The sequence below is a fragment of the Hakea prostrata genome, chromosome 4 (genome assembly GCF_041222555.1).
Source record: "Hakea prostrata isolate BN-2017 chromosome 4, UWA_Hpros_2, whole genome shotgun sequence".
Classification (NCBI taxonomy): domain Eukaryota; kingdom Viridiplantae; phylum Streptophyta; class Magnoliopsida; order Proteales; family Proteaceae; genus Hakea; species Hakea prostrata.
The window spans coordinates 24,101,476-24,121,846 of NC_142603.1; positions in this window are offsets into that span (position 1 = coordinate 24,101,476).

A 20,371-nucleotide genomic window follows, 5' to 3' on the forward strand; every position below is an offset into this window, starting at 1 on the left:
TTTGGAATCCTCCTGGGCTTATTAGGAGCAATCCCTCTCCACTCCCCTGTGTGTTGCTAGAACCATCCACTGAAAGTATCCATCTTTTGATACTTTCGGAAATGGCCTCTTCTTCTTGCTCATGCTTTGGTTCAGAAGTTTCAAGGATGAAATCATCTAGGACCTGTGCTTTAATAGCTAGTCTTGGTCGGAACTCTATCTGATGCTCGCTCAGCTCAACTGCCCATGCTACCAACCTTCCGGCCAAGTCTAGTTGGTGCAGTATTTTCTTTAAGGGAAAATTTGTTAATACTGCAATAGGATGTGACTGAAAGTATGGCCTTAGTTTTCTGGCTGCTATGACTAGGGCCAAAGCTTGCTTGTCCACCTCTGGATATCTTGTTTCAGCATCAAGGAGTACATGGGCTGACATAGTAAACAGGGTTTTGTTGTTTTCCTTCATCTTGCACTAGCACTGCGCTAACAGCTAGGGGCGAAGTTGCCAGGTAGATGATCAGTTCATTTCCTGTGGTCGGTCGTACGAGCAGGGGTGGAGTAGTTAGCTTTTCTTTTAGATGCTCGAAAGCTTGTTGACACTCCCCGCTCCACTTTGGTACTCCTTTTTTCGAAATACTTTTTAGAGCTTGAAAGAAAGGAGAACATCTCTCTCCTGATTGGGCTCAGAACCTATTTCAGGCTGCCACCCGACCAGTGAGACTTTGTATCTCTTTGATGCTTTTTGGTGGTTTCATCTCTTGTATGGCTTTTATCTTCTCTGGATTAGCTTCCTCTTTGGGATACCATGAACCCCAGAAATTTTCCTGAAGATACTCTAAAAGCGCATTTTTCTGGGTTGAGCTTCATTTTGTATGCTCGGAGTACCTCAAAGACTTCTGCTAGGTCTTTGAAGTGGTCAGATTGAGATGTGCTCTTTATCAGCATGTCATCGACGTATACCTCCATATTCCTGCCTATCTGCTGCTCGAAAATTTTGTTGACCGCTCGTTGGTAGGTTGCCCCGGCATTTTTTAGACCAAAGGGTACTACTATCCCTGTCTGTCATGAATGATGTGTGTTTCTGATCTCAGTAGTTGGATGCTCCTTCTTTCAAGATTCAATTGTTTCTGATATCTCTGCTTGTTTTTGGCATCGTTCTCGACGATCATCATACATTTCAGGCATGTCATTCAAAAGTCTCTCAAGTAGGCCTTCATGGCCGAGTCCTTGGTACAAGGCGTGGAAGGCTATCTTTTCATCCAGATTTTCAATCTGCATGGTCAGATTATTGAATCTCGTAAGGAAATCTCTAATGGACTCCGTTCGCCCTTGTTTTACAGCGAACAAGGTATCTTCTCTCTTTTTGGTTTCTACTCCGCTTTGGAAACTCAATAAGAAAGTTCAACCTAGATGGTCGAAACTCTTTATTGTGCCACGAGGCAGAGCACGATACCAATCTAACGCTGCTCCAGTCAATGATGCTGGAAAACTGCGACACATAGCTGCTTCATTGTGTCTAGAAGTAGACATGACGGACTTATAATGGGTGATGTGATGCTTAGGACACTTCGATCCATCGTATGCCTTGAAGGTAGGGCATTTGAAACCTATTGGCATCTCTGCTTCCGAGACGCTTTTGATGAAAGGATCCTCTTTTAAAACGGCGTATAGCTCGTCTTTGCCAGGATTCTTCAATTTTTTGACTGTTTCATCAAGGTCGGTGATGCGCTTGTTCATCTCTTCATCCCGCTTCTTTGAACCATTATGGTTCCTTTTGTCCTTTGAAGCTTTTGCTGGATCTGTGCTACTTCCTCGATCTCCATCTTCGTCTACTGGAGAATTCTTTTCAGGAATAACTTCTTTCGAGGTTCGAGACTTTGCCATCTCTTTTTGAGATTGTTGAGGTATCTGGTCGATCACGGGTGACCGGTCATGCCTGCTCCCCTCGGGACTTTTTTGTTTTTTCTGAGAATCTGCTTCAGGAGCAATTATGTGTTGCATGGCCATTCTGATCAACTCGCTTAGGGATGAGATTTCTTTTCTCATCGCAAATTGTTCCTTTTGAATTTCGACAATTTGATGCATTGTCGCCTATTGATTCGCTTGAGGATCTGAAAGAGTTGGAGGATCTTGTTGAATCTGGAGTTAGGGAATTTTCTCCATTCCTGGGAAGTTCGGAATGCCCCCTAGGTTGCCTTGGCTGACCTCCATATCTCCGTCCGACCCATCTTCGATTACCAAACCTGATCTTGTCTTCATAATAGCTTTTTGATCAAAGATTCCCACAGACGGCGCCAATTGTTGCTGCACAATCCTGCTCGTCCCTTCAGCTGGTTGAACCTGCAAAGATGAGCTCGACCGTGGAGGTCGAGTTTTCACCTCCGACAATCTAGTTAGAAATCCGACTAAGGAAGACAAGAAAGTAATGAACAATAATCATACAAATAGTGCTAGTTCTATTCAGTGTACATTTCTCTTGTGCTCCCTTACCTTTTTATAAATTTTCTATGTATGAGTTTGAGTGGGACTCAAACCTTATATAGGTTGTGATCTGACTCTTAGTCATTGAGTCCTACTCAAACATGAGTAGTTGAGTCCTGACTTGAATCTGTTACTTTGACTAGAGTCTTATTCAGATTTACCTTGTTATTCAGCCTTTGTAATTATTCGACCGACCTTGTCTTGGTCGGTCTGACTTGATCCGAGCTGGTTGGACCAGGCTCAAACCGAACTGGTTCGCGCTTTATTTATTCTTTCCTTATCAGTGAGATGAATAGTAATTTTGGAACCAAAGTGTGTGCAATCTTGTGATTTAAGCTTGGATTTGCTTGGAAACTAATGGGAACATGTTTCTAAACATCCCTAAGCATGATTCTAACCATTACCAACAAGCATTATTCAGTTTTGAAGAGAATCATATCTATGGTAAACGAAATTTGTAAGAAAAGAGAAGAAGAAAGAGAGCCTACTTGTGTTGTTGAATCAAAGAAGATTTGCAAGTGTTGTTGGAGCCTTGAATCAAGCTTGGAAACCCTAGAAAGCCATTTTCCCCAGAGCTAAACTCGAAATGGAAGTGTATGAAATGAGGAAGTGGGCCCTTTTGTCACATTCACCCAGCCGGTACCCCATTTAGAATACCCGGGATGTGATCCACAGTCCAAGGATCAATGATCTGAGGTCCATGCCTCCCACATACACGGTAATATAATCATGAACAATAATAATCAATGGTAAAAACAATTAATACTAAGTATCATGAATAAGATAAGATTAAATAAATCAGAGTGTGGAAGACAATAACAGTAAGGTATAATCAAAATCATAAAGGCGAGAGAAGGTATGATAACCACTCTCTCAGAGCAGCGGAAAAGAAGTGTGATAACGTCAATTACATGTCCAAGTGTAAAAAGATAATCTCAAAGATAAGTTAGTTACAAGACCAAAGGTTCCATAAATACACCAGGGGAATGGGGCACTAAGCTAGGGTTTCTTCTATACTAATGGTAGTCTCCTCAACAGTACGGATGAAGTAAACCCAACACTGCCGCTCTCGCACAACTGTGGGGCTAACCCTGGTGCAGATAGTAATCCTCCTCGGCTCCAATATACGGATCCTCACCGACGCCACTACCCGGAGGGTAGTATGTGGAATCATAGTCCGCCTCAAAGGAGGTGCCATCGTAGTCTTCGGTACCTGGAATATAATCTAAAACATTTGCACAAAAAGGAATGAGTTCGAAAAACTCAGCAAGGAAGTTATTCCATAATTAGAAATCATACACATTCAGAACATATTATACTGCAATGCGATATGGAACATATGATGCAAATATGAGTCTAACTCTATAAATGCTGGTCTCTAGGGTAGACATGCTTTAAGTCATAGCACCGTACTTCTCTGGGTCGTCAGTCACTCTCCCATTTCCATATCTTGGGAATGCCCGGGGAAGATCGGTAAAGTCATCAAAAAACCGTGGTAAGGGGATCGGTCACCGCTCTCTCACATCACCATTTGGTCAAGTACTGGTGCATGTCACAGTAAAGCCTAGCCCAATGCAAGTCATCTACTCAGTCGGTCAAGTCAGATTCAGATACGTCCATTCCTCGCCCCCGGCGATCCTTTCCGGTATCCTTCACACTAGAGTCAGCGAAATCCCGAATTTCGGACTCATCAACCCTATTGGTCATCCACATATAGTAAACGGGAAGCTCTCACGTCCTCTCACGGATTGGTTACCGGTCTTGAGCGCCCGTGAGCCCAAGTCTATCCATATGCAACTCTACCAATAAATGGCCCCTTTCAGATATCTGTAGCATGGTTTATGTCCCCTACCAAATTGTTTACCGGCCTAGAGCGCCCATCCAACCATACACTACCACGGGTTGTTTGGTCTCAATGCCCTTCCGATTCGGGTCTGACACGAAAGGATAAACCTAGCCACCCAACTAGACCGTCCTATGTATGTCATCCAATAACCCGGGAGAGTGTCGATAGGCACCATCGGAGAACATCCCATACTATTCCCTCCGATGCCCAAGGACAGAAGTGTCAGTAGGACGCCCCCCCAATCCCAAGTCATACGTAAGCAATCACATATTCAATCTCATCATTTCTCATGCATCCAATGCATATCCATAATAGTAATCAAATCATGATATTGAAACGAATCATTATAAACATAAGCAAATCAAAATGATAAAGTAACACAACAAGAGTATAAAGATTTAATGCTACTGTTCTAACACATATGTAATGAGTCTCATAATGATGGACAGAAAATTAAGAGATTTCATTCTTTAAATAAAACACAATTCAATATCTGATGACTTATATGTTTATGGAGATAACCATCCTTACCTTGGATGAATTGATGATAAATTGAGAATACCAAGAATAGTCCAATAGAATTGTTAAGGCCCTAAACAAACATCAATAATAAGTTAGAAAAGAAGTCGGGAAGATCGGATGTTAATTGGATCAAAATTGGCCAAGGTTGCTGTCTGCCAACATTTCGGTCGATGGTCTTTGGTCGATGGTATCGACCAAAAGGATCGACCAAGATTTCCTTCAAGGGAGAATAGTGGATTTTGGGGGTTTTCATCCGAAATGGGTTTTCCAGTGTTTGGATCAATCTGAAACTTGGAGGAATACTTAACAACAGTAGTAGGACACTATAAATCAAGAAATTAACCCAATCCAATGGTCTAAACAAAAAGCCCCAATTTGAGCTATCAAGTTAAAGTGATAAACATCATGGCATGAGTTGGAATTGATTGCATTGATGAGGAATGGCATGTAATAGTTAGAGGAACTAATAGAAATTCGATTGGAATCATATGGCAATATTAAACATGAACATAATACATCCTATAACTCAGTTTGGTACCAAATGGCATGATGTTAATAGATAAATTATAAAATACATATGCTAGGCATGAGATAGAAGCATAGCATCGATGAATAGTTAGGGAAATCGTGGATTGAACATGAGTAGACACTTGGAGTGGTGGTTGCAAGGTTGCAGCACCATTCCCAATGTCTCATCAGCAAGGTGGCAATAGAAAAAAGTAGAAAATGGTAGGGTAGAGAGTGGAATGATGATTCATACCTTAGTGTGGAAGATGAAGACAAGAATCAATGATAAACAAAGAGTTTTTGATGAGGTGCCCTTCACATTAGCTGCTTTGGGAAGCTCTCCCCACATTTCCAGGTGAGAAAATGATTGCAATAGGGCTCAAGGCTCGAGGTTATAATAAATAGAAAAGGAATATTCTATGGAATCATTAACTTGGCAGACTGGAATATTTTGGTCGATGGTCCTTGGTCGATGGTATCGACCAAAATATTTCCAGCAGAAAACTAAGGTTTAGAACAGCAACTTCAAGTAGGGATTTGAAAGGCTATACAAGGTCAAATTGAGTGAGGTTTTCTTCCACAATTCAATCAAGGAGTCTAGTTTCGGGGAATATCTTCGGATTGTGCACAAGAGTTCATTTGGTACATCAACTATATTAATCTTCTCCAATGCGCAGATTTTCCTTAAACACAGACAATGCATTTAAGCAAGGGTATCATTGTCAATGTCCATGGGCTCAGTCTCCGAATCATGATCATCAATCAGAATGGTCCATAAATCTCTTCTTCCACCGCTTCGGGTCTTCGGACCTGAATACAACAGTGGATCCGGGTCAGGGTCAAGGTTAGAATAGGGCTGGATATAACATTCTCCCCCCCCCCCCCCCGCCCTTAAAAGAATTTTGTCCTCGAAATTGAAAGCCTACCTGTGCTTCCAAAAAGATGAGGAAACTTCTCCTTCATGTCTTCTTCTTTCTCCCATGAAGCTTCTTCAGGGGTATGGTTTTTCCATCGAATCTTCACCAGAGGGATGGTGCGATTCCGCAACTGCTTGTCCTTTCTATCTAGGATCTTGGCTGGTCCTCCATCGTAAGAAAGATCGGCACTAAGTCCTTCAGGTGCTTGCTGTAGTATGTGCTCTGGGTTTTCTAGGTATTTCCAAAGCATTGAAACATGGAACACATTGTGAACTCCAGCAAGTGATGGAGGCAAGGCCAAGCGGTATGCTACAGGTCCAACCCTTTCTAAAATCTCAAAAGGTCCAATGAAGCGGGGGCTAAGCTTTCCTTTCACATTGAATCTCGTCACCCCTTTCATAGGTGATACTTTAAGGAAAACTTTCTCTCCAATTGGAAATTCTAAGTCGGTTCTTCTCTTGTCGGCATACGACTTCTGTCTAGATTGACCAGACTTGATCCTTTCCCGAATCATGTCAACCATATCACTTGTAGCTTCAATCATCTCTGGACCTAAGACTTTTCTTTCACCAGTCTCAGTCCAATACAAGGGCATTCTACAAGTGTTACCATACAAAGCCTTAAACGGAGCCATGCCTATTGTTGCTTGATAACTGTTGTTATAGGCAAACTCGACTAAGGCTAAGGGTTCATCCCAATTTCCACCCATGTCAACCACACAAGACCTGAGCATGTCTTCAAGAATATGAATTGTCCGCTCAGATTGTCCATCAGACTGTGGGTGATGAGCTGTACTCAGATTCAATTGGGTTCCCAAGGCTTTCTGCAGACCATTCCAAAACCTTGAGGTGAACCTAGGATCACGGTCAGAAACAATACTCATCGGCACTCCGTGTAGACGAACTACACTGTCCACATAAAGTCTAGCTAGCTTATCCAAAGAGTAAGTGATCTTCATAGGAATGAAATGGGCTGATTTGGTCAACCTATCAACAATCACCCACACAGTGTCATTCCCCTTACTCGTCCGCGGCAAGCTAGTCACAAAGTCCATTGAGATATCTTCCCACTTCCAACTAGGAATAGGAAGGGGCTGAAGTAATTCAGATGGGGGTTGACGAACAGCTTTCACACGTTGGCAAGTTTCACACCTGGCAACGAAGTCTTCAACGTCTGCTTTCAAACCATTCCACCAAAAATGTTCCCTTAAGTCCTTGTACATTTTGGTACTTCCAGGGTGTACTATAAAGATGGACTGGTGTGCTTCTTTCAATATTTCCTTCTTGATTTCATCAACAGCGGGCACACAGAGTCTACCTCTAAACAATAAGGTACCATCCAAAGATGTACCAAAAGCAGGGTCCATTTCTGAATTCGAGGCAATTTTATCAATCTTCTCTTTCAGCTCTAGATCAGAACTTTGCAAGGCAACAATTCTATCTCTAAGGGAGGATCTTGCAGTCATGGCATAAAGAATGCAATCCGAACCCTTAGGGACCACTTCCAAACCAAATCTTTCCATCGAGGACAGCAAAGGCCGACTCAAAGCATTTAAATCCAACTCTTTTCTTTGACTCTTTCTACTAAGAGCATCCGCCACTACATTTGCTTTACCCGGGTGGTACTGGATGTCACAATCATAGTCAGAGACCAATTCCAACCATCTTCTCTGTCTCATATTCAGCTCCTTCTGGGTGAAGAAGTATTTCAAACTTTTATGATCCGTAAAGATGGCGATCTTCTCACCATAAAGATAGTGTCTCCAAATTTTCAAAGCAAATACCATAGCAGCAAGCTCTAAGTCATGAGTGGGGTAGTTCCGCTCATAATCCTTTAGTTGTCAAGAGGCATAAGCCACTACCTTTCAGTGTTGCATCAACACGCAGCCCAAACTGATTTTAGAAGCATCAGTGTAGACCGTCAATCCACCGGAACTATCAGGTATAGTCAGAACCGAAGCACTTGTCAATCTAACTTTCAGCTCTTCAAAATTCTTCTCACAAGAATCGGTCCAGACAAACTTCTCTTCTTTTCTAGTTAGCTTAGTCATAGGGGCAGCCAACCTAGAAAAGTTTTCAATGAATCTCCGGTAGTATCCTGCTAATCCAAGAAAACTTCTTATCTCAGTCACGGCCTTCGGTCTTTCCCAATCAGTAACAGTTTGGACTTTCTCTGGGTCAACACGAATACCCTCGGCTGAAACAACATGGCCAAGAAATACTACCCTTGAGAGCCAAAAGTCACACTTGCTAAATTTAGCATAGAGTTTCTTTTCTCTCAACTTTTGCAATGTGAAGTTCAGGTGCTTCGCATGCTCTTCTTCATTCTTTGAGTAAATCAAGATGTCATCAATGAAAACGATTACAAACTTATCGAGCACATCATGAAATACTCGGTTCATGAGGTCCATGAACACGGCAGGGGCATTAGTTAAGCCGAAAGGCATCACTTTAAATTCATAATGTCCGTACCTTGTTCTGAACGCTGTCTTAAAGATGTCACTTGACTTCACTTTCAACTGATGATATCCAGATCTCAAATCAATCTTTGAAAAGACAGCAGCACCCTTCAACTGATCAAAAAGATCATCAATCCGAGGCAAAGGGTATCTATTCTTGATTGTCAGTTTGTTCAATTCCCGGTAGTCAATGCATAGACGCATACTACCATCTTTCTTCTTTACAAACAAGACCGGAGCTCCCCAAGGCGACACACTTGGCTACACGAAACCTCTCTCTAAGAGTTCATTCAACTGAGTTTGCAACTCTACGAGTTCGGTAGGTGCCATTCTGTAAGGGGCCTTGGATACAGGAGCCGCTCCAGGAATTAAGTCTATAGAGAACTCAACTTCCCTATCAGGAGGTAAACCTGACAAGTCATCCGGAAAAACATCGGGGAATTCACTAACAACTCTGACTTCTTCAAGTCTCTTCTTCTCTCTGACCTTGCTTCCAGACGAAGCATCTTCCAAAAAGGCATGGACTTGCATTAGAGTGGACAAGGTCTTCTTGCTAAATCTTCCCTTCTCTCCTTGAAATTCGAAAACTGAATTCTCTTCTACACGGAACTGGATCTTCTTTGAGGAGCATAAGATCACGGCATTGTAGAAGGTCAACCAGTCGATTCCCAAGATTACATCAAAATCTCTCATGTCAAACAATACAAGATTTGCCTTCAGATTCCTTCCACAAATCAAAACAAAACAATCTTCTAACACTTTATCTAGTTTAACAGCAGACCCAACAGGGGTACAAATAGATAAACAACTAGATAAACATCGAGGTTTCAAGTTAGTTCTCAAGGCAAAAGTAGATGATATGAATGAATGTGATGCACCCGTATCAAATAATACAAATGCGGGAAGAGAAGCTACTAACAGTACTGTTACAACATCGTGGCAGGGGTCTTGCTTGGCTCCAGAGATACTAAATACTCTGCCAGAGGGAGGGGCAGAAGTAGTAGCAGGAGTACTCTTCACTACAGGAGCTTGAGGTTGCACAGACTTCTTGGGGCAGAAACGAACTTAATGGCCTGCTTGCTTGCAGAGGAAGCAAGTAGTATCTTTCAGTCCAATAGGAGCTGCAGCAGGGGGAGGTCTCTAATAAGCTGGTCTAGGATTCACCATCCCAGGTCTAGGAGGATAAGTAGCTCCCTGAGGTCTGGCTCCACTAGACTGACCATAATAGCTCACAGGAAGGGAATTAGGATTCTGACCAAAATTTCTCGGCTGAAAGGTGGGTGCAGGATAAGGAGCAGGTCTAGCAAAACGCCAATCAGTGCGGTCCACAAATCCAGAAGGTCTAGATTGCAAGGGTTTCTGAACTCGAGCATTTTCCTTTTCATTTTCTTCAAGCTTCTTCGAGTTTTGGACCACCTGAGCATATCCTTCAAGAGGCAAGACAATGAGGTATGCCTTAATAGAAGGTCGCAAACCCTTGAAAAACTTTTTCCCCTTGGCTTCTTCAGACTTAATAGATTCGGGGGCGAAGAAGAAAAGTTCTTCAAATTTCTGCTGATACTCAAGCACAGACAAAGTACCTTGTACTAAGGCCATGAACTCGGCCTCCTTAGCATCCTTTACACCTTCCGGAAAGTAGTTCTTGCAAAAAGCTTCCTTAAACTTCTCCCAGGTAACAACACCACCATTCAAGGTCTCAAGGATAGGCTTAGTGGAAGCCCACCATGCATCAGCTTCTTGCTGAAGCTTCTGCTCGGCAAACAACACTTTCTGGGCATCAGAACATTGCAAATGTCTAAAGGCCTTCTCCAACTCACGAAGCCACTTGTTCGGAAAGAGGGTGTCTTTTGTTACACCAGTAAAGGAAGGTACTTGCAACTTTAAGAAACTTTCCATCAATCGGGTGTGGGGTGTCCCGATGAATCTCTCCACAAGAGGGGCTGCGGCTTCGGAAGTTCCAACTCCGGCACGGTTCTCATTGCGAAGGGTAGCAAAACCAGTCATCATTTGATTAAATTGGGCAGCCTGCTGTTGCATCATGTTGGTCATGACGTTGGCGATATCTTTAAAGCTTCTGATATCGGGGGCACCAGGAATGCCATTCGTGGTGTGGCTATCTTCCTGTGTCTGCTGATCAGAGCCCCCAGCAGGGGTTTCTTCGTTTCCGTTGCTTCCGGATCCGACGAAATGATTTCTAAGTAAGACCATTCTGCAAGGATCAAAGATAAGGATACCAAAATTTCAAATTTGACAAAGACAACTTGACCAATGAATAGGATAACCAAATCATGGTTAGAATTATCAATATAACAGTCAAATAAATCAGCATTGATCAAAATCCAAAGGAAATAAGTCAAAGAATCAAAAATTCTCAAAAATAACCCAATGCAGAAAAATGATAAATTTTGGTCGATGCTTCTTGGTCAATGGTATCGACCAAAATAAATTCTGCGCGAAAATCAGATTTAAAAGGCCCACTTCTCATTTCATTTTCATTTCTCACTCAACCATTTCGAGTTTAGCTCTGGAGAAAGCGATTTTCTAGGGTTTTCAAAAGTGCTAGGACTTGATTCAAGGCTTCAACCATTCTTGATAATCTCACTTGATCATCAACACAAGTAGGTTCTCTTTCTTTTTCTCTTTTCTTGTAAACTTCATTCACCATTGTTGTGTTCTTCAATAAAACTGAATAATACTTGTAGCTAATGGTTAGAATCATGCATATAAATGATTAGAAACATGTTTTCATAACTTTTCAAGTAAGATTAAGTTCCAAACACAAGATTGCATCTATTTTGGTTACCAAAACATTAGTCATTTCACAAAAAAACCCACTTTACAAAAACTTGTCTAATTTTCAAACCAAAAGGAATTTTGACATGAAACAAATTTCTACAACACTGATCTACTATGGGGAAAGTGTTCCCACTCTCCATTCGGTCAATTCCCCATTTTAAAAAAATCACAAATGCAAGCCCAAAGAGGGATTTTCTCTCTCTTACTTGCTGAATTTTCACTTTAAATATGTCAAAAAGATGAATTTTCAACAGAGGAAGTATTCTAGCATGTTTGTACAAGTCTTATGCATATGTTAAAATGATCAAATCAAAATTTCACCAAAATCGAAATTTTCTGAAAATTTACGAAAATACCCTTCATCTAACAATCACACACTGGGACTAATCCAAATGAGTTTCTTTCCTTGTTTCAACAGATCCACCATGCCTAGAGGAGAGAGACGAGTGGATAGGGGTAGAGGACTTGTTCCCCGGGCTGAGGTCATAGACGAGGAGCATTTCACTACTCCTATGGCGGAGTTTCTACACGAGCATTATTTCCATGATATACCGATCGAGCACGGACGATTGGTGGATGTGGATGATTTAGAGGTATTTCGCATCCGAGAGAGATTAGAGGCTATGGATTGGCTTCACTTATACACTATGGCACAACCAGTCTACCCAGATCTTATCAGATACCTCTATAGTAATCTGACTTACCGTATAGAGGATGATCCGAGGGATGGTTCTAGGATTGTCATGGATTCCATGGTCGGAGGCAGGGAGATCAGTTTCACTACGAGGACACTGGCTCGCATCTTAGATATACCGATCATACGAGATTCCCATTGGTGGATTCCCGCCGGCACTGATATCACAGAGGTTCTTCTTCCCTATGAGGTATACGAGGAGTGCATGACTCTATAGGATGACATTGACTGCTATATGCCCTGGTGTGGTACCGCGATGCATCCTTCAGCTAGAGTTATCGCTCGCATTATTGGGCGAAACATCCTTCCAAAGGCAGGGCATCATAGAAAAGTGTCGGCGATGGAGGCACTGGTCATTTATAGTATGTATACTGGAGTACAAATCGATTTAGCATACATCATGCAAAATGTCATGATTGATCGGATCGAGTTTCCTGGGGATAGGAACTTGGCTTTCGGCCAACTCTTGACTCGTATCTTTGATTACTTTGATGTGGACTTGGAGCATACACCTATGATTCAGGGTCGAGATTTAGGTGATCCCATTGGTACATGGTTGATCAAGAAGATGGGGCTCCATGATGCAGTCAGATCAGAGGGTGAGGATGATATCGATGATGCATCAGGAGATGATGACTCAGAGGATGATAGTGCTGATGGTGATGATGGTGGTGAGCATGATGATCAGGGTCATGATGAGGCTCCGAGACATGAGGAGGTTCCCGCTCCACGATTTACTGAGGTCGGAGGTCCATCACACATGACTTCTGAGGCTCCGGATGTGGCTTCTCATCAGTCATCGATTTACTCTATTCTTGAGAGGATCGAGGCTCGGCAGGAGAGGTTGGAGTTACACATGTGCACCCTCAGTGAGAGGTTTGCATGACTGGAGGAGTTCAGATCTAGGAGGGATCAGACAGATCGCAGGAGTCACTCACCTACATAGACAGTACTAGGAATTTTCTTTTATGTCATCATGGATGTATTTCCTTTTTCAAACTTGTAAAAATTCCCCTATTACATCAATGAAGTTCAGTTATTTTGTCTATATTATTGTGTCTTATTCATGAGTCAAATTATGTTTCAATATTTTGGTTTCCAGTCTAGGTTATCTATTATTCACTTCTGAGAGCACTTGAGTCACTTTCGGATCTGTGACTCGGAATGTTCCGTCACCGTTTCTGTGGTCGGGGTTCCACTTGATCTTGGGCTCTGATACCAATTTGTCACATCCACCCAGCCGGTACCCCATTTGGAATACCCGGGATGTGATCCACAGTCCAAGGATCAATGATCTGAGGTCCATGCCTCCCACAAACACGGTAACATAATCATGAACAATAATAATCAATGGTAAAAACAATTAATACTAAGTATCATGAATAAAATAAGATTAAATAAATCAGAGTGTGGAAGACAATAACAGTAAGGTATAATCAAAATCATAAAGGCGAGAGAAGGTATGATAACCACTCTCTTAGAGCAGCGGAAAAGAAGTGTGATAACGTCAATTACATGTCCAAGTGTCAAAAGATAATCTCAAAGATAAGTTAGTTACAAGACCAAAGGTTCCATAAATACACCAGGGGAATGAGGCACTAAGCTAGGGTTTCTTCTATACTAATGGTAGTCTCCTCAATAGTACGGATGAAGTAAACCCAACACTGCCGCTCCCGCACAACTGTGGGGCTAACCCTGGTGCGGATAGTAATCCTCCTCGGCTCCAATATACGGATCCTCACCGACGCCACTACCCGGAGGGTAGTATGTGGAATCATAGTCCGCCTAAAAGGAAAGGCCATCGTAGTCTTCAGTACCTGGAATATAATCTAAAACATTTGCACAAAAAGGAATGAGTTCGAAGAACTCAGCAAGGAAGTTATTCCATAATTAGAAATCATACACATTCAGAACATATTATAATGCAATGCGATATGGAACATATGATGCAAATATGAGTCTAACACTATAAATGTTGGCCTCTAGGGTAGACATGCTTTAAGTCATAGCATCGTACTTCTCTGGGTCGTCAGTCACTCTCCCATTTCCATATCTTGGGAATGCCCGGGGAAGATCGGTAAAGTCATCAAAAAACCGTGGTAAGGGGATCGGTCACCGCTCTCTCACATCACCATTTGGTCAAGTACTGGCGCATGTCACAGTAAAGCCTAGCCCAATGCAAGTCATCTACTCAGTCGGTCAAGTCAGATTCAGATACGTCCATTCCTCGCCCCCGGCGATCCTTTCCGGTATCCTTCACACTAGAGTCAGCGAAATCCCGAATTTCGGACTCATCAACCCTATTGGTCATCCACATATAGTAAACGGGAAGCTCTCACGTCCTCTCACGGATTGGTTACCGGTCTTGAGCTCCCGTGAGCCCAAGTCTATCCATATGCAACTCTACCAATAAATGGCCCCTTTCGGATATCCGTAGCATGGTTTATGTCCCCTACCAAATTGTTTACCGGCCTAGAGCGCCCATCCAACCATACACTACCACGGGTTGTTCGGTCTCAATGCCCTTCCGATTCGGGTCTGACACGAAAGGATAAACCTAGCCACCCAACTAGACCGTCCTATGTATGTCATCCAATAACCCGGGAGAGTGTCGATAGGCACCATCGGAGAACATCCCATACTATTCCCTCCGATGCCCAAGGACAGAAGTGTCAGTAGGACGCCCCCCCAATCCCAAGTCATACGTAAGCAATCACATATTCAATCTCATCATTTCTCATGCATCCAATGCATATCCATAATAGTAATCAAATCATGATATTGAAACGAATCATTATAAACATAAGCAAATCAAAATGATAAAGTAACACAACAAGAGTATAAAGATTTAATGCTACTGTTCTAACACATATGTAACAGTCTCATAATGATGGACAGAAAATTAAGAGATTTCATTCTTTAAATAAAACACAATTCAATATCTGATGACTTATATGTTTATGGAGATAACCATCCTTACCTTGGATGAATTGATGATAAATTGAGAATACCAAGAATAGTCCAATAGAATTGTTAAGGCCCTAAACAAACATCAATAATAAGTTAGAAAAGAAGTCGGGAAGATCGGATGTTAATTGGATCAAAATTGGCCAAGGTTGCTGTCTGCCAACATTTCGGTCGATGGTCTTTGGTCGATGGTATCGACCAAAAGGATCGACCAAGATTTCCTTCAAGGGAGAATAGTGGATTTTGGGGGTTTTCATCCGAAATGGGTTTTCCGGTGTTCGGATCAATCTGAAACTTGGAGGAATACTTAACAACAGTAGTAGGACACTATAAATCAAGAAATCAACCCAATCCAATGGTCTAAACAAAAAGCCCCAATTTGAGCTATCAAGTTAAAGTGATAAACATCATGGCATGAGTTGGAATTGATTGCATTGATGAGGAATGGCATGTAATAGTTAGAGGAACTAATAGAAATTCGATTGGAATCATATGGCAATATTAAACATGAACATAATACATCCTATAACTCAGTTTGGTACCAAATGGCATGATGTTAATAGATAAATTATAAAATACATATGCTAGGCATGAGATAGAAGCATAGCATCGATGAATAGTTAGGGAAATCATGGATTGAACATGAGTAGACACTTGGAGTGGTGGTTGCAAGGTTGCAGCACCATTCCCGATGTCTCATCAGCAAGGTGGCAATAGAAAAGAGTAGAAAATGGTAGGGTAGAGAGTGGAATGATGATTCATACCTTAGTGTGGAAGATGAAGACAAGAATCAATGATAAACAAAGAGTTTTTGATGAGGTGCCCTTCACATTAGCTGCTTTGGGAAGCTCTCCCCACATTTCCAGGTGAGAAAATGATTGCAATAGGGCTCAAGGCTCGAGGTTATAATAAATAGAAAAGGAATATTCTATGGAATCATTAACTTGGCAGACTGGAATATTTTGGTCGATGGTCCTTGGTCGATGGTATCGACCAGAATATTTCCAGCAGAAAACTAAGGTTTAGAACAGCAACTTCAAGTAGGGATTTGAAAGGCTATACAAGGTCAAATTGAGTGAGGTTTTTTTCCACAATTCAATCAAGGAGTCTAGTTTCGGGGAATACCTTTGGATTGTGCACAGAAGGTCATTTGGTATATCAACTATATTAATCTTCTCTGATGCACAGATTTTCCTTAAACACTGACAATGCATTTAAGCAAGTGGTATCATTGTCAATGTCCATGGGCTCAGTCTCCGAATCATGATCATCAATCAGAATGGTCCATAAATCTCTTCTTCCACCACTTCGGGTATTCGGACCTGAATACAACAGTGGATCCGGGTCAAGGTCAAGGTTAGAATAGGGCTGGATATTACACCTTTAACCTGATTTTTCGCGCAGGAAATGTTTGGTCGATCCTCCTTGGTCAATGCCATCGACCAAGATGGGTCATTTTGCTGCCTTGGGCTGATTTTGAAGATTTTTTATTTGTGGTTGGATTTCTTTGGCTTTTGACCAATGTTTGATTATTTGCTTGCTATATTGATAGTTTTAACCATGATTTGAGTATCCTAATCATTGATCAAGTTGTTATTGACTGATTCAAATTTTGGTGTCCTTATCTTTGATTTTTGCAGAATGGTCCTTCTTAGAAATTGTTTTGTTGGCTCCGGTAGTATTAGGAATGAGAAGCACCTGTTGGGGGCTCCGACCAGTAAACTCAAGAAGATAGCCATACTACAAATGGAGTTCCTAATGCCCCCGAGATCAGAAGTTTCAAAGATATTGCTAGCGTCATGACCAATATGATGCAACAACAGCAGGCCCAATTTAATCAGATGATGACTGGCTTCATGACCCTCCATGAAGAGAACCGAGTTGGCGGCCAAGGGAATTCGGGTGTTGCAGCCCCGTATGTGGAGAGGTTCATTGGAACCCCGCATACCAGGCTGATGGAGAGCTTCCTAAAATTACAAGTATCGTTATTCACCGGCGTGATGTCACATCCCCACAGCCGGTACCCTAACTGGCATACCCGGGAGTGTGATCCACAGCCCCGAAGATCAAGTATCGAAGAAATCATCCTCCCACATATACAATAACATAATCATAAACAGGAAATAATCAAGGTTTAAATATTATAAACAAAGATTCAAATCAAGAAATGAATAAACAATATAATCAGAGTGCGGAAAATGATACCAGATATCCGAAGATATCAAAAGAAGTAGAGAGAGGCGGAAACTCACTCCACAAATACAGCGGAACGCAGTATGTAAGTCTAAAAGGAATTACAACTAAATCAAAGGAAATAAGAAAGATAAACTAAACTTAAGAGTCTTCTATCATATAGATGACATCTTCAAAATAGTGGAATTCATCAATCCAACAGAGATGTTCCAATTCCACGTTGCCTCTAATCGTAGTATGAAATGTGATCGCCTGAGGGATCATCAGAGTAATCTTGATTGTCGCCAACACCTTGCGTGTAATACGCTTCATTGTCTTGCGCTTCATTGTACTGTTCTTCATAGTAGTCAGTACCTGTAGAATAGTCTAACAAGAGATTGTACAAAAAAAAGGAATGAGTTTCAAAGAAACTCAGTAAGGTAGTTAATCCATAACAACATAAATAACATGTGGCAGAACATAACAAGATGCAATGCAATATGAAACAGATAATGTATGTATGCATCTAAACTCTATGTATGTTGGTCTCTATAGGCAGACATGCTTTAAGTCATAGCACCATACTTCTTTGGGTAGGTCACGTGTACAACTCCTGTTGGTAGTGGGTCCGGCATCCCTCCGGACAATCCATGGCTAGGGGTTAAGTCACCGCTCTCTCACATCACCATTTGGTCTAAGTACTAGCGCATGTCAAGGTAAAGCCTAGCCCAATGCAAGTCATCTACTCAGTTACATCAACTCAGGTCCAGATACTTCCATTCCTTGCCCTGGGCGATCCTTTCTGGTATCCTTTCCACTAGAGTCCTAATAGTCCCGGACTACGGACTCATCAACCCTATTGGTTATCCACATATGGTAAATGGGAAGCTCTCATGTCCTCTCACGGGTTGGTTACCGGTCTTAAGCCCCCATGAACCCAAGTCTAGCCATATGCAACCCTCCAATAAATGGCCCCCACAATATGATTCCCGTCCTCTCACGGGTTGGTTACCGGTCTTAAACACCCGTGAATCACACTGCTACCACGGGTCGTTCGGTCTCAATACCCTTCCGATTTGGGTCTAATATAACGGGGACATCCTAGCCAAACACTGGTAGACAGCCCTAGGTATGACAACCAATGATTCGGGAAAGCGTCGATGGGCATCTTCGGAGAACATCCCATACTATTCCCTCCGATGTCCAAGGACAGAAGTGTCAAAATGACACTTCCCAATCCCAAACCATACCTAGTCAAACACATTCTCAGATCAGTCATGTCATATACAACCAACAATTCATCATATAAAAGAGAATGTAAAAGCATAAGCTAATTGTTAAAAAATATAGTAATAAGCAATTCATATAAGCTTAAATAATAAAAAGAAAACATAAGTGAAGTGTTACTGTAGTTACAGTAGTACATCAAAAGTATAAAATATAAGAACAGTAAACAACTCATAGTTTCATAAGGTAGAAACCAGAGAGTATGCAATCTACGTAATTAAGGAATAACTGTCCTTACCTTATAACTCGCAAAGGAATCTTAGGGAATCAAGTAAGACCTTGACTAAACCTGAGAAGAAAGTCCTAAATAAGTGTACACAACATATTAGGAAAGATACCTAGAAGGAAAGATATCAAAACAATCAAAACAGACCAAAAATGAGGTTACTGTACTCATTAATCGATTGGATTGGTCTACTGCCCCAGTCGACCAACCGAGACAGTGGCCTTCAAGAATCAGAATTTTGGGAAAATAGAACCGAATTTGGTGGATCAAAAGGGTTCAAAATCAGGGGAAAACTACAATGGCAGCATACTATTATATAGAGGACATCAAAACACTAATCGAATCAACTTTTCAAGTTACAAACAAGGAACCAAAAAGTTACCCTAATTAGGTTAATCATGGATTATGAAGAAAGTATGTTATGATCAAGGATAAAGAACTAGAGGATGATAGGTTACAAATCTTGTAAAGAAAACACATTGATTGGATATTAACATGATCAAAATATGGGTTCTTGATTTGACCCAAGAAACTAGGGTTTCAACCTTTATGGCTCTAATGAAAAGGTTGTGATCACAGGATGAAAGGGAATAATTTGTTTGGTCAAAAACAACAAGAAAATCATTCAATGATCAAGTTTAGATTAACATAAATATTGCCCATGAGGTTTCCCTCGCATGGGAGGTTACCAAAGGTTTCCAGAAAGATCAGACAAGGGTTAGGGTTTCAAGAATTAATCCGGCTAGGGTTAAGATGATGACGATGATCATAGATCTCAAAGAATAGAATGAGATCATGGAATAGATGGTTGCAAGAATGCAGCATCTCCTTCCTGATCTCAATCAAGAACAAGATTAAAGAAAAGAAATTCAGAGATGTAGAAGAAAAGAGAGCATAGACATACCTTTGTTGCAGGAGGAAGGAGATTACTTGAGTTCTTGCGAGATATCAACCAAGGATGAAAGGAATTTGATTAGAATGGAGTTCTAACTCATTCCAGAGGCTTAGGAGTCAGAGGAGGCGGAGTAATCCCGAGATTTAGACTTAAAATAGAGTAGCCATGACCTAATTAGCAAAACAGAACCAATTGGTCGATTGATTGGTCGACTGGTCCAGTCGACCAATCAGGACAGCAAGTTCAAACAATGGATTTGAAGGCTCAGATCAAGTCCAAACATAATGGGGTTTTGTACACACCTAAAGTGACTTACCTAGTAGGTAGAAATGCCTTCGAACCAATACAGAGAGCACTCCAAGTCCATCAACTAATCCGATCTTCAACAGGATGCAGTTTCCATATATGGAACACTAACATCAACACTCATGGATTTCAATCCAGCCACCAAGTCTTCTACTGAAATGGCCCAAAGCTGACTTCTTGCCGTACTTCGGGTTGTCGGACCTACAAACAACAAGGTTTCCGGGTCAAGGTTAGGGTTGGGTTTCACACGTGACTGAAGATGCTCTTTTCCCTAATAAGTGGCTGAGGGAGTTAGAGAAGGCCTTCAGGCACTTACAGTGT